This window comes from Papilio machaon, chromosome 10 (assembly GCF_912999745.1).
Source record: "Papilio machaon chromosome 10, ilPapMach1.1, whole genome shotgun sequence".
Lineage (NCBI taxonomy): Eukaryota > Metazoa > Arthropoda > Insecta > Lepidoptera > Papilionidae > Papilio > Papilio machaon.
In genome coordinates this window covers 6,729,718-6,735,717 of record NC_059995.1, presented here as the reverse complement: position 1 = coordinate 6,735,717, position 6,000 = coordinate 6,729,718, and positions in this window count along the sequence as shown.

The following is a 6,000-nucleotide window of genomic DNA, read 5'->3' as shown; positions in this document are numbered from 1 at the left end:
GCCCTGTGTCTATCTGCCGGCGCGGCCGCACGCTCACTGAGATGGCGCGCCGCGGGGCGGGGCCTCCCCCCCTACCTCCCTCCCACACCCCCTCCTAAATTAATTCCCCGCCCCCTCCATATTATAGATTTATTCCAACCGTACGTCGCGCGCGGACGTTGAACGATTGTAAACCTTACGCGCGGCCGTTACAGATGCTTATTGAATAACGGATAATAAATTAAGGCTCCACCATACGCGGAATTAACGACGTCGTAGTGAAGCAGCTAGCGTAAGCTGAATCGAGCTTTAGTGCTTAGAACATAAAGTTGGAAATGTTATTGTAGACGGAAGTACATCAGATTTAAGACCGACGTACGTTTGTGGGGCTGTCATAATCTTTTTTAGCCGCATGGCGCACTGCGAGCGACACATACAGAGAATGGGCAAGAAGTTATGAGAGAAATTTTACTGTTCTCAATTGTTTCCTTAAATAACATACTCTTGTTAGGGACAACACAAACTTTTCTTTAAGAAACTTGTTATCTTAAACAATAAAAATTGTAAGCAGCTCAACTGATCGTCACGTTATGAATAGACAGTCAAATTAGTACGTGAAACTGTTTTGTTCTATATTAAAATTTAAATAACTCTATTTTACCAACAATGAAAAAAGCAATTAGAAATGGTTTACCTATCGCATATAATTTGACAGGTAATCTGAGGCGCGCAGTGGTTTATTAGCCGCACAATAGGAACGTTGCGTAAAACTAGATTACGGCCGAGCGACGCTCTAATGACCGGCCGACAATCAATCATACGAAATTAACACGTCCCAGATTACCGACGGTGATGAATCATAAAGCCGAAAGGCAATCAATTTCACTGCCCCGTCTTATTCCATTAAACAAAAAAACATTGTAATAACGTAATTGACATAAATAATAAAATATGTAGAGGCGAAGTAGAGACGTAGCGCTAGGCGACGTGACAGCTCTATCGGGATCTCGCGCCGACTGTCCCCCGCGCCCCGCCCCTCGCCTTTGTGTCCGCCGCGCGCGGCTTTCATTGGCGGAGCTCGTGGGGGCGGGGCCGCTACAGGATGTTCGGAAAGCTTAGTGTTGCATGAATTTAATTAGTGCGAGGAGCACCTCGGGCGCATTAGGAGCCGCGATGGGTAAGGCAATAAAAGATATAAAGGAATGAGTATAAATTAAAAGTTAAATAGAGAGCGCCCGCCGGAAAGGGACGGAGCTAGAGGGGGAGTGCTGCCCTCCCGCTCTCACCCGAGAGGGCCACGTAATTGTTTGACGATCTTATTAGTATCAGTTAAATGTCGCGCTCTCTTTTTCTCTCGCGAATTTAATTACATTTTAATTAGTGAGCGCTTAATGAGGGTTTTCGGGATTGGATTTTTCAGGTAGCATTTTTCAAAGTAATGCTCTCATATTATTGTCACTTGATATAAGCGTTGATATGAAATTATACAATGTTTTGTTTTGTTCAGAACGGAAGTAGATCACGTTACATGTCTTTAACCATTTAAGTTAAGGTTTATAAGAAAACTAAACAAAAAACATTAGCTATTGTTTGCCCTCTTCAGGACAATGAGGTAATTTGTAGGTCTGTAACGCGTCACTTAAAATCGGTTAAGACAATACTAGATTCTAGTACCTATGTATTTTTTTTTACTACATTCTTTATACTATAAGGTGGCAAACGGCCTCCTGAATTCACCATAATAGTGAAGCGACCGCTGCCCATAGGCATCAGCAATTGTAGATACGGTGCCTACCTTTGATCAGATACTAGATAGGAACTAATTGAGCACATAAGTGCATATAGATTAACACTTTTACGATAACAATTGCAACCTGCATTAAAACTTCATAGGCAAACTATAAAATCATCGACAATTCCTATCTCCACAGAATTTTCGCATCCAAGAAAAAAATATGATCGATTTCATTTCTAAAAACCATAACGTTTACGCAGCATCCATCTTCAATTCAGTTTAGATATTTTTCTTCTCTTTCTGACTCACTAAATGTGTTATTCCGTCTCTGCTGTGATAAGGCGGGCTATGCACGCGCCTGCCGTTATTCCTCATTAGTGTCGGCTTACACTGCGATCGCATTATGTATTGTCTGTGCAGGAATGGCCCGCTTTAGTTGTTTTATTGATGCTCTCGCCTACCTTGAGGGAATTTTAACAAGTTCGTGAAGTCAGAAGATCAGCAATCTTATGATCTAAAGACAGGTTTTAAACAGAATTTCTAGTATTTCAACATTGAATTTATTTACTAAAAGGTTTTTTTTAAATAGTCACTAATATAGCCTCTTTGATTTATGTACATTTGTTTTAGAAAATTACACTTAGGATACCGGGTACTGCTTAGGAAACCATTTATTAACTGTTGCAGTAAGAGTTAATTGCGAAAATCCAATTTCCTTTGGAATGTACTGAAACGTCATGTTTGTTTTTCCTCTTGTTTATCGATAACACAAGATGGATGGCGGCCACGCGCGCCTCCAATTGATTTAAAATTAAAATAGAAAACGTCGCGATGATGGATGAATGTGACGTCACGCCCCGACGCCTGGGAACGGGTTGGGGTTAAATGCATTTGGCGACGACGAATCCTTTCCCGTTGACCGATCAACGCACACGAATTTATTCGCTCAGAAAAAAAATGTTATGTAATCTTGTTACTGCCAACTTCAGTTTAATTCTCCAGCAGCCCTTCAGTGTTTCTCGTACTAAATCTATCCTAAGGGTATCCCTCAGTCACCAATAAACTTTGTCTAAGGGCGGCAGTATTGGAGACTAAACAAATTGCAGTTTTCTCTCAGGATTCTAAAACAACCTTCATTAAATTCAAGTTGTTTAACATTGTTCTTTACACGACGTTAATTCCAGCATTTAAGTACAGGCATAAACACAAGTTTCGCACTCGACAAAACGCTACTTACTATATAAATTAGCATAACTTACAAAGTCATAAGCACCTGACGCTTAACATGTACTGTACAAGTCCCGAGCTCTACCCCCGGATACTGCCACTCAAGTAAATGTGCGCTCAAAAAGCGGGGATTCATAATCTTGTTAGCGCTGAAATTTGCATTAATTAAGGCTCTGAGGCCTCACAGTTGTGTCTAAACTCTTGCGGCAGGCGCGGGGGAGGGATGTGGCAGGGGAAGGGGGCAGGGTTAGATAATATTCAAATGGTACATATAACGGCGCCCCGAGCCCGGCCACGCCGCCAGCAAGCAATATAGATGGTACAGTCGATGACAAAAGTCGTTGGCAAAAATATTTTTTGAAGTGTTGTCTTTCCACAAGCACAAAACACTTGACCAAATCAGCTCATATTGTACTCTGAGTTGTTCTACTGATCTCGAATAAGTGATTTCTTGCAATTTTAATTATTAGGTACTTTTAAGTGACAAGCAAAGACATGCTTCCCAAGCAGTTAGCCCTACGAAGCACGAGATTGTGTGCCATACTATACTATTCTCTTTATTACTTATTTTTCATTACTCAATGTTATCCTTATTTATCTGACTTATCCTTTTGGGTCATTCTGAGAGAATGAATCTTTAAGAAAATTTAGCAAGAGGCAACAAAACTACATATTAAAATGAAAGGTACCTTTTTATTAACAAGAAAAGAAAATCGCAATTGATACACTTCATCTCACCAGATATTATTCAACACTATGATTTACTTCATCTTGGCTATAATAGACTTGTACCTAATGCATAAAAAACAAGAAAAAAACTGACAGTCTATTTCACAACTACATTTTTAAGTAATAAAATATTTTTGCGAGTCATAAACATTTAGTGCGCGACATTACATCTCTGAGAGCATCGAGGGTGCGCTCGACAATTTCCTCCTCGGGTAATTCACTAGGATTTAATTTAAATTAGTTTTGGCTTGGCTTAATAGCTTCCCCCGCAGGGTGGCGGGCTGGCCCGGGGATGGAGGCTACGTGGCCACACTCCAGGACCTGTATTCTGAAAAAAAATTTCTTTATATGAAACAAGACAGCTTTTTATAGGTATTTGATGTAAATTGTAGGTGAATACAAAATAATTTAATCATCATATTAAATAAATTTAATAATCATATTCATTGGGCATTCATTCGTACTGCACGCTTGTCGCTTGTCCCTTAGAATTGCATAGATCGTCAACCTTTATAGTAACAGTTCGCTCTTGGTTTTTCGATTTACTTGAAGTCAAAATAAAATAAAATGAAGTTGTGTGCAATGTGTAACAACAAATTCATTGATGGGGTTCAGTGTGGATCCTGTAAGAAGGTCCTTGACTTTGGGTGCGCGAGTATCTCTGAAACCGGGTGGCGTAAGTTAGGAGCGGAAAGAAGAGCCCAGTGGAGATGTGCCTCGTGTAAACTGTCCTCTCCCACTACCAGTGTACTTCCGGCACAGATTGAGGCCCCTGATGCAGCTGCCTCTTTAGAAACCATCCTCCGCGAAATCAGAGATATGAAGCGTCAGCTTTCAAGTTTACCAGCTCTGGTCGATGACATAAGACTTATCAAAGATGAACTGTCGGTGCTAAAGATAGCCTGTGATTTCTCCCACGCGAAGGTAGAAGAATTCAATGCCAGGCTTATGGACGTTGAATCTAAGGTCTCACAGATTGACAATACTGATTTAAGCACACTTCATGCCGAATTGGCAAAGGCAAAGCAAGATCTATCTGCGCAAGAGCAGCGATCTCGGCTAAACAATGTTGAGATCAAGGGGATCCCGCTTAAAAAGGGTGAGAACCTATTCTCAGTAATGGATGCAATTGGACGCAAGATCGGTTACGCATGTCCGAAGTCGCAAATCAATTATATATCTAGAGTCCCCATGTATAACTCTAAAGAGAAACTAATTATCGTTAGTTTCCTCAACAGATATATTAAGGAAGATTTTATTGCTGCTGCGCGCTGTGTCAGGAACCTATCTACCACCGATTTAGGACTTCAGGGAGTACCACAACGTGTCTATGTTAACGATCATTTAAGCACGGATATGAAAAAACTGTTATCCAATGTTAAAAACATTGCTAAAGAAAAGCAATACGAATATGTTTGGGTTAAGCATGGTAAGATTCATGTTCGCAAAAATAGTACTTGCAAAGCATTTGTCATTGTTAACTCGAGTAATTTAAACAAAATTGTATAAAAAATTGCCAAAATGTATTAGGAGATTTTTCAGTTCACTATTTTTAAACTTATTTTTGTACTTATCTAAATCAGTCATTTGTTCTTGTTTTGTAAAAGGTTTTGCACGCCTGCCTCGTTAACTAATAGGACACCTTTCTTTTGTTCTCGCATAATACACTTTTGTATTCGATATCGCGCTGTTAACGCAACAACATTAACTAACAAAAATATAGTTTTTTCACTTGCACTTGCGCATACAGCGTTCTATTGCTTACCTCTTCGCGCTATTGTTTTTAACTATTAGTTTTTAATTGCCCTCAACCGGACCTTCTACCTTCATTTTATGATGTCTATTAAATATAATAAATAGTGCACGTTAATTTCGAATTGAATTTGCTTACCTTAATCATATCTGTTACATATCGATGGTTTTCTGACGCAACCTCGTATCTCAGAAATCACTACTTTTCAGGAAAGACAAAAAACGTTTTATTATGAAATTTTTAATTTTTTTTAACAATTTTCTTTTCTAATTTTAAAAATATTCAATCTTTCGACAAATTTTTGAGTTAAATATAGTATTAATAAAATTTAATCATTATTTTTTCTTTTATTTTCTGAGATACGTGTTTGTTGCAGAGAAAAAAACGTAACATACGTGATTGCGTAATAACTTTTTCAAATAAGGATACATTATTAAATTTTTTTTTAATTATTTTATTTTAAGAACAGATCATTTGCACAGCTTGGACATCTACAGTGAAAGCCTTGATCTCTCCAGCGAACGGTCTTTTTCTTTTACATGCTTATTGTACTCTTCTGTTGATATATTTTTATTTT